This window comes from Halyomorpha halys, unplaced genomic scaffold (genome assembly GCF_000696795.3).
Source record: "Halyomorpha halys isolate HHAL.00 unplaced genomic scaffold, Hhal_1.1 Scaffold105.1, whole genome shotgun sequence".
In the NCBI taxonomy this organism is placed as follows: domain Eukaryota; kingdom Metazoa; phylum Arthropoda; class Insecta; order Hemiptera; family Pentatomidae; genus Halyomorpha; species Halyomorpha halys.
Genome location: NW_027108109.1, coordinates 950135 through 960785, shown reverse-complemented (window position 1 = coordinate 960785; position 10651 = coordinate 950135).

Sequence of the window (10651 nt, the reverse complement as noted above, 5' to 3'; positions counted from 1 at the left end):
AAAAGTAAAATAAGGGGAAAGAGTAAAATAAAGAAAGGGGAAAGAAAACAAAAAAGAAGAATAAAAAAAACCGTAAATGTTTTTCATCCCACAAAACAAAAACTGGTCATCTGTATAGGCTCTTTGACAGTCCTACTTAGGTTAAGTAATATTTTTTCGACTTACTAAACCAAAACATATATTACTCTTTACAGTCCGCCAACAGAAACGATATTTCATTGTTTTTCAACTGGGTCCCTGGACACTGTGGAATAACGGGTAACGAACTGGATGATCGGGCAGCAAATTTGGGGATTTCTGAAGGAAGACCATATCGCAGAGTGCCTGCCAATGATTCCATTGCCCTCATTAAGCAGAGGATTGAATTGGAATGTGGACAAACCTTTGAAAATTTTTACTTCGTAAGATTGTTATATTAATAACAAATCAAGGAAAATCAGAAGTGATGTCTCCCCTTGGATATTATCAACTAGAAATGTGCACAGAGAGGTGATGATTTTGACGCACTTTCGAATAGGTACAAAATGCACTATCATTATAAACTATATAGTATAAGCTATAGACATTTAGCACATTTCGGCAGACACTGACCATAGAGGAAGTGACCTTTCCTTAGTATTCTGTATCAATGTAGAAAGCAAGGGTTGCTACTTAGGCAGTTGTAAGCTGTCATCTCACAATGGACTAGCATCTTATTTAATCATTAAATTATTTTATTTTATTAGTACTATTATTTATTTATTTTTTTAAAACTTATTTATCCATTCATGTGTTTCTTGTAACCGGTTTTTTATTATATTTTCCTTTGAATCTATGTGTTAGTCTTGTTCTCGTAAAATGTATTTATTTGTTTGTTTTCGGTAAACTGATCTACTGCTATAACTATTATTAATGGTCTGATCTCACATTCCCGTGTAATAGTGAATTTGTTAGCGGGTCACTGAAGAGGATCTAGGAGGGTGAATTCGGGAGAACGAATTTGTTGATCGGATGAATTAAAAATTGTGAAATGGTGAAATTGAAGGAACAGAAAAGGGTAAGAAAAAAAGGAATGAATTGAAATATTTGTATTTGGCGTATAAACTGAAATTGATTACAAAAGGAAACTGTAGGGAAAAAAAACTGTTTTTTATTATACCATGTAATTTATATATGTCTGATTACGGATTGATAAGTATGCTGTGTATTTAGCAGCCTGATGTATTTAGCCAGCATAGATGAATTAAGTATTTCTCTCTCTCTAACACATGTAAGTCAGTTCTCACAGGCCCATCGCAGACCCAACCCTTACCAGAGTAGTTATCCTATTCTTGAAAAGAACTTGACATCCTCTTCCAAGGCACGCCTTTCCCCCCCTCCCAGATATTTATTTCTAATTTCATAGGCTCTATAGGCCCCGCCGATAATTCCTAAATTATCTGATTGGTCCTACACCCTTCCCTATTTCCAAGCTCTTCATAACCCCTCTTCTCAAGTGTACATATATATTTGTTAACTCTGTAAATCAAGACAGTTAGAGTTACAGTTACAATAACAGTCAGAGAGAGGTATCAGTAACCACTAAGCTATGTAGTATTTGTTATAAGAATAAAGGAATTTTAGCCTTCACTGATGTTCAAGCTGTTTATCTTGCGTGCCTGACCCAGGGTTATCTTATGGCCCGCGATCCTCCGCTGGATGCCAAACTTTCAGAACAGGACTTACTGTTAAATATATTTTCACTGAATGCCAAGCATATAACTCCCTCAAATCTTTATACGATATACCAGCGGATCTCCATGCCATCTTGCAGGATAACAAACTAACCGTAGACAATTTTTTTTAGTTTCTCCATCATGCCAAGCTCTACCATAAAATTTAATAAAATTTTAACACGTTGCAATAGTTTCATACTTCAATATAATAGTATACATGAACCCGGACTCTTTTCTCCCTACAAAGATACAGCCCAAAACTCTTAACTTACAAGTATAGCCTTTTTATTTACTAAATTGAGGCAATAATGATTCATATGTGGTTGATTCCTTTTAATAATTGAATAAATAAAAAAAAGATACAGAGTAAAAAGTATAAATAAACAAAAAAAAAATTAGGCATATAATGAAAACGGAAATAGTGACAAATAAAAGAGGAATATCTGTAAATTGGCTAAATCATTAAAGTAATACGTTTGAACTCTTATTGTTGTTAGGGTAAATAATACAAATAAATATTATTTTGAATAAAATTTTGTTAAATTATTTCATTGTGTCAGCCAATCCATATAATGACAAAATTTTTTTAGAGGTTTTTCGATTTTTTATATGATTAACGAAATATTTTTATAAAGTTTCTCCAACAGAGTAATTTATTTTTATGTGTACTATTTTACTAATAAAAAAAATAAATGGAATATGATCCGAGTTTGGTCAAATTAAACTCAAATAGTAAATTGGTGTACTATTTTTATTTGAGCCAACGTTTCACCCCATGTTGCAGGGCTTCGTGAGGGCTAAAAAAAGAAACCAACATTTAACATAAGTACAAAAAAAAAAATAATAAATATGTGGAAAATAACAAGGGTTTACAACGAAACTTAAAAATTAAAGGTTATAAACAATAAATGAAAACGGTAATATTAACAGATAAAGAGAAGAAATATTAAAGAAAGTACAAATTAAGGGATGAAAAGGGATAAGAATAAAATCAAATGAAAATGAACGAGGCAGAATTCATACCTGTTTTAGGTAAACATCTGTTACTTTTCATACCGTTTTCATTTAATCTTTATAACCTTTAATTTTTACGTTTCATAGTATACCCTTGTTATTTTCCACTTATTTTTTTTTTGTACTTATGCCAAGTGTTTTATCTTTTTTAGCCCTGATGAAGTCCTGCAACGTGGGGCTAAACGTTGGCTCAAATAAAAATAGTACACCAATTTACTATTTGAGTTTAATTTGACCGCACTCGGACCATACTCCATTTATTGATACACACTGTCAATCAGAAATCTTCTACTAATAAAAGATATTATAATGAGGTGTAGATAGTTGACCATAGATTACTGATTGGAGAAGATGGTCGGGGGTGCGGTCAGCAAAGGAACAACATAAATAAACAAAAAATATTTATTTATGCCGACGTTTCGACCCATTTTTCAGGTCTTCATCAGGGCTATAAAAACATAAAGACAACCATCAAGATTGTATCTGTATCTTTCCACTGTATCATTTATTTGTTGCTCAAATTTATGTGCATATAAATAATAATGTAATCAATCTAACACTATCTTTGTCCATAGTTATTATTTCCATATTTTTTTTAGACTATTATTTATTTTATTTTATATATTTGTATTTATTTATTTTTATTATTATTATTTTTTTTCTCTATAAATAATGGTTGTTGTCTTTTTGTTTTTATAGCCCTGATGAAGACCTGAAAATCAGGTCGAAACGTCGGCATAAATAAATATTTTTTGTTTATTTATGTTGTTTTTTGCTGACCATCTTCTCCAATCAAAAAATATTATAAATTGTGGCCATTTCGTTGAGCTTCAAGTTATATATGTACTTAATTCCTTATACTTTTTTTTAAATTATAATAGAATTACATTAGTAATTATAAGATAATTTCAGTTCATTAAGCTTTGCCCTTAAGGACTCATGATTCGCTTCCAATTCATTCTTCCGCATTCCGCCAGTGGATAGTTCATTATATCTGACTTTAGAAATGCTGCCAAGGCAAACCAGTAGGCAGGTTTTGAGCCGAAAAGGTAATGCGATTTGCCAATGGCTTAATCTCCTACAAATGGCACCTGATTTTTGGCCCAATGTTCCTACATGTATAACTTGTTGATTACTTCATAGCTGTAGAAACTAGTTATTACATTTTTCAAAAAATACCTACCGGTTCGAAAATCTTTCTTAAAGAAAGTGGATGCAATAAATACATAAACATGATGTATCTTGGCTCCAATACTCTTGTTCATAAAACGCCCGAAAATCAAAATGGCGTTAAGAATATTTCTTCTTTCGCGTCACCATGTGCGCGAAATAAATTCGATACTTAGGACTACATCTTGACAAGAGACTTACTTGGAATCCACAAACAAGATTGAAACGACAAGAAACTGCTCGTAGATTCCGATTGGTACAACACCTAATAAACAAACGCCCATTCACTAAAAAAATTATTATACACTATGATATTATACACCACGATAATCAGACCAATTTGGACATATGGAATTGAGCTGTAGGGCTCTACCAAACTATCAAATTCCTCCCGCATCTAATCCTTACAATCCAAAATCCTTGATACTCCTTATTACGTTACAAATAAACTCACCCATAAAGACATTAACATCCCATTCGTTGGGGATTTGACCCAAAATAGATATGCGTATTTTCATTCCAAACTCCCTTCCCATCCTAACCCATTAGTTCTTAATACAATCCTCGATAATCCTCCGAGGTGTCTGAAATGAAGATGGCCACAGGACCTTCTACTTTAAATTAATGCCTGAAGTACCACCAATGGGTGGTTCCTTCCCAAGATTCAAGTGTATATGAAACATACAACATATTTACCTATTGTATTATTTTGTCCAGTTGTAAATTACATTGAATAAATAATTAAAAAAAAAAAAATTGTATACATGAAACATTGGAATTTAGGTTTTTTACTAAAATTTCAAATGATGTTTAAATATAATTTATTTATACAAAAAAAACAAATTATATTTTTAGAGATTTGTAAAACATTTATAGTTCTACATTACTTAGCTTTATAAATACACAATATAATAAATATTTATATTATTATGTATAGTGAATATTACATCATCAACATTTCTATTGCGTAGTTTGGTACATAGTTACCTGTATAACTAATTTAAGTAATCAATTTTTTGTTTTAGTTTATAATATATTTGATTTACCGTTAATATTAAAATCTACGCCGGGAGCTGTGTTAGCAAAATACCTGAAAAAAAAACTTTTGCTTGTGTTGAGTGAAATAAAATAATTCATATTACATATTTAAGCCAAATTGGACAAGCTTTTTCCGTAATACAGATCTTTCGATAAACATACTTATACGCATTCACTACAAAAAATTATTATACACTATGATATTATACACTACGATAATCAGACCAATTTGGACATATGGAATTGAGCTGTAGGGCTCTACCAAACTATCGAATTCCTCCCGCATCCAATCCTTACAATCCAAAATCCTTGATGCTCCTTATTACGTTACAAATAAACTCACCCATAAAGACATTAACATCCCATTCGTTGGAGATTTGAGCCAAAATAGATATGCGTATTTTCATTTCAAACTCCCTTCCCATCCTAACCCATTAGTTCTTTATCTCCCAACCTTAACAATCCTTGATAGTCCTCCGATGTGTCTGAAATGAAGATGGCCACATGACCTTCTAATTTAAATTAATTAAAACTAAAGTACCACAAGTGGGTGGTTCCTTCCCAAGATATTCAAGTGTAACTGAAACATACCTCATATTTACTTATTGTTTTTATTATTTGGACATGTTTGCACTTTCTGAGTTTAAATTAAAGAAAAGAAGTTTTGGTTCATTCGGAGTATACTAAAACATACCTTGCAAAATAAGCTATTTTTATTTTCTATATCTGCATTAAACCTTTAATGCCAATTAGTCAAAAATTATATTAATGCTTCAGTTTTAAATATTTAATATTCAATTTTGGTTTTATTAAATTAAATTTGTGTTAAGGTAAGTGAAATAGTTTGATCCAATATATTGTTGCCTGAAAAAGGTCTTTGATGCAGCCCTCTCTTTTTCCTTCCCTCTATTTCTTATAGTAGTGTAGTAATATTGAAGCTGAAGGAATTTGCCTTAGTAGCTTGTGAAATAATCTTTAGAAGTTTTATTAAATTTTGTAGGAAGAGCTAGGAGTTGGTTTGGAAGCCGCTAGAATGCAGCACCACTAGAGGATGGGACCCTTCAGTTGCTCTCTTCTACAAGAGAAAGCGCTGTGCTCATCTTCGCTCTGTCTATTGTCCTTAATAATTAACTAAAATATAAAGAATCTTATATATAATAATTTATGGAATATTTAAAAATCCACATAACTTCAACTATCCTTTATGGATTCATTCTATGCCGTATTAACGCAATATTGACTAGTGTAATTAATTAAAGTATGTAATTAAATTATATATTTTTTCTGTTGCTTTATCTTAATTATAAAATGTGAAACAATAACAAAAATTTTTATTTAATGTTGTTTAAATAAATAATTTAATTTCTATCCATTTTAGGCTCAAAACATTTTATGTTTTTTATAAGTCCGACGTTTCGGCCAATCCGGCCATCCTCAGGACAATCTTAATACAATTTTTGAACTAAATGGTTTAAAAATTCAACTTCATGCAGGCTATTCTGCCTAGATCAAATCAACAACTATTGGGTTGTGATAAAGTTTTAACAAATAAGTGACTGTGATAAATTAAGTTTAATTTTTGTTTTAATGTAAAAATTGACTACAAATTTTTGATCAGACCTTAGTTACAAATTTCAAACTAATAGCCTGCATGAAGGTGAGTTTTAAATCATTTAGTTCAACAAATGTATTAAGATTCTCCCTGAGGATGTTCGAATTGGCCGAAACGTCGGACTTGTAAAGACAATAAAATGTGTTGAGACTATAATGGATAAAAATTAAATTATTACTCTCAGGATTCCCCAACCCCTGGTGTCAGATTCTTACAGTCCTCAATGCTCCTTACTTTACCAGTAATTTTATAGTTTATTCAACATAATTACTTTAATTAAATATTGAGTATAAATAAAACTATCAATACTTTTACATTATCCTTATATAGCCTGATTGGCAGGAACCAGATATTAATCCTTATAAAATGAATTCCATAGCAACTGAAACACGTTATAGTACAAGAGCTGGGGTGAAAAAAAAAAAAAAACCAGTTACTTTATCCCATTTTTCGATTATTTTAATGAAAACTACGTATAATTAGTCAAAATTGATGATTATGTCAAGTGTAAGTAAGGGAAATACAAAATGATGGCTGTTTCAAAACGTTAAACAAAATTGGTTGACAAAAGATGTTGATTGACCGTGTGGAAAGATGAAAGGAATATGGTCCGGGTGCGGTCAAAAAAACTCAAATAGTAGAATTATACTATTTTAATGAGCCAACGTTTCGCCCCACGTTGCAGGGCTTCGTCAGGGCTAAAAAAGATACAAACACATAGTTACATAAGGAAAACAAAAACATAAGTGTAAAATAACAGGGGTATAAAATGTAAAAAAAGTAAGATATAATAAGAAAAATTAAATGTTAAACGTTGGGTCATTAAAATAGTATAATTCTACTATTTGAGTTTTTTTGACCGCACCCGGACCATATTCCTTTCAAGTTAAACAAAATTATTTTTTCATTCCCTGCTTTGTATCTTCAAAACTACTAACAACACTAGAAAACCTAAGATACATTTAAAGTGGAGTAATTTTGCTATAATATGAGCCCTAATAAAGCTATTCACGTTCAATAGCTAAATTAAACTCCACAAACTATGCAACATATTCACTGCCGAACTAAATGCAATAGCAGCAGCACTTCACTTCTGTTTATCCTTGAACTACACCAACATTACGATAATTGCAGATTCACTAAGTTCCATAAAAGCTTTAGATTCTATGAATCCAGAACATCCGATAATTTCCTGCATCCATTTTCACTTAAAAGCTCTACACAACATGGGTATGTCAGTAACATTTCTATGGGTTCCAAGCCATGTAGGAATCGCAGGGAATGAACTGGCCGATCACGCTGCAAGAGAAGCACTCACGCTTCCGGGACAGGGTAAAGCAATTTTAACTCCGTCAGAGATATGCAGGCCTCTTGTAAAGGAAATCAAAGATAAATGACAATCTATGTGGAACGAAAGCCCAATGAGCAAATTAAAAATTATTAAAAAGGATGTCAAGCCCTGGGGTACCTCCAGTCGCAAATGCCGTAGAGAGGAAGTTGTACTGACTAGGCTGAGAATAGGTCACACGAGGCTCACCCACACCTATCTTATATCAAAAGAAACGCCTCCGAACTGCCAGTATTGCAATAACAATTTAACAATAAGCCATGTTTTCCAACGATGCCCATATTTTACACCACACCTCAATAGCTTGGGACTAAGCCAAGATATCTCAAAAACCCTTGGGGACGATGAAAAGGCAATAGAATTGGTGTTCCAGTTTTTGAAATCACAAAGTTTACTGATAAAAATATAACTTGATCGGAAGAAAAAAAAATAATAGTTAAAAAAAAAAAAAATAAAAAAAAAATAAAATTTAACGAATATTAGCAAAATTAAATAAAATATAAATGGCGTTGATGACCAATGAAGTTTGGCGCCACTAAACAACCAAACAAAGAAACGTTCAATAGCTCCCAAGCTTTTTAAATTGCAACATTTCATAAAAAATACTCTGAAAAATCAGTAGTTAGTTAATTTATTTTGAGAAATCAATATTTCAAAAACCACTTGACATACAGATGTCCACTGACGCTCAGATTAAAGCTATTTTAATGTAATATATAGTAGTTTATGGCATTTATCTTCGTAGGAGAGCTAGTTTTTATGATATTTTCCAAACCTTTTTTTCGAAATACTAAAAATTAACATTTTGTGAATTTATTTTGGAAAATAAAAAAAAATATTACGCCTATGAAGATAAACGATGTTTATTACATATTCAACTAGCTTTAATTTGAGTGCTAATAGACATCTGTATGTCCAAAGATTCGTGAGTTATAGATTTCTTGAAATAAATTCACTAACAGGTATTTCAGTTCATTTTTTATGAAATTTAAAAAGCTACTCTTGTGACCTATTGAACGTAAAAAGCTCATTTTTTAGCAAATTTGCTCTAAAAGATATATCCTAGGTTTTTTAGTGTTGTTGGTAGTTTTAAAGACACAGAACTTAATTTTTCTTTTAAAGTTTTGAAAGAGCCGCTTTTTTTTTTATTCTTCCTACCTATACTTGGCAGACTCATCAATTTAGACTTGTAATTATACATAGTTTTCATTAGAGTAATTAAAAACTGGATTGAAGTAAATGACTAATTCTCCTCTTGGGCTTTTGTACTATTAGTTTATAATGCGGTTCCCAATGCTGGTCCTGTAGTTCCCCAAGCGTACTCCAGGGATGTCACAAGTGAATTCAACTTTCTCGAAAAAAACATTAAAAATAGAAAATATCGAGTTCATTCCATTCACTTTGTTTTTTTTTTCTTTTCCAACCACTTAACCGCTTTAAAAATAATTTTGGTGAAATATTTATATTTTTTAGCTCGAAGAGAATGCTGCGAAATTTGTATAGCGTGTGTACCATGGAGAAAAAAGTTGTTAGCGGAATTCTACTAGTGGGGTTCTCTATAATCGAGTTTCTTGACTAGTTTCTCAAGTCCATATATTATAGTTGAAATCATGGGCGTACCTAAATGGGGGCAGGAGGGGGGAACTGCATACCCACCCAAGGATTGAAAAAAAATTATTAATTTAATACAATACGATTTTTTCCCAGCAAATACGAATAGTAATAAGTAATAAAGCATTCCGACAATTATATATAATGTTCTTACAATTTTGTTTTAATTCTCTTTGCTCCGTGCTAAAATATCACAACCTGATTGACTATGACTTTCCCCCCCCCACACTAGTTTTGATCCTAGGTACGCCCTTGGCTCATATTTTCTTATTGTATTTTTTAGTTTTATTGGAGTTGTAATTTTTAACAAATAAACTTTGTTAAGCGGTTTTAGTTAGGTATTATAATTTGTTATAATTTTTTTATCCCCCCCCCCGAAAAAAAAGAATCAAAAATTAAAATTTAATATTGCTTATATTAACTAATTTTGATCTTAGACTTTTCGGGGAAATTGTGCTTTCTCTTCAGGGTCAACAATTTTATATATTTCTTTTTAGAAATAGGCCTTTCTGCTATTGTATATAGTCAATTAATTTCATTTCTAATTATTTAATAAAAAAAATATCAAACACACATATAAGTTATAATATACATAATTTTGTTTACTTACCGAATTTGTCCTAATATTGTCATGTAAGTAACAAATGTTTAAATATGTAACTACGAAAATGATGTTCCTTATGACTGTGCTTAGAAATGGATCAAAAATTTGGGGGAGTTTAGTTAATTATTATAATATGATTGACTTCCATTTATAAGGAGTGATTTTAGGGTTCTCTTTCATATCTAATGTCTATTTCAAGTTTTTATAAATAAGTCTTTTTTTTTTTTTTTTTATTTAATATATGTTTCCCTACCTAACATTTTTACAAAATCAAAACATGCTTCATGGCTTTGATTACTGTGTACCCAATTTCAAAAGACTTACCAACTATTGTAATATTATTCTAGAACAGTTTAATAAAAAAAATATATTTCTATTAGAACTAATAATAAAGTTATTGAGTAAGGTATAGAGAGACTAGTAAAGGCGGCTCACTTTGCCGAACCGGAATGCAGTAAGCTCAACCATGACCCCAGCTGTCAAGGTGTTCGCTTCGTGCGCGGTCTCCGATAACAAATATCACTTCAATATCTTATTTGTTATACTATATTCATATTTTT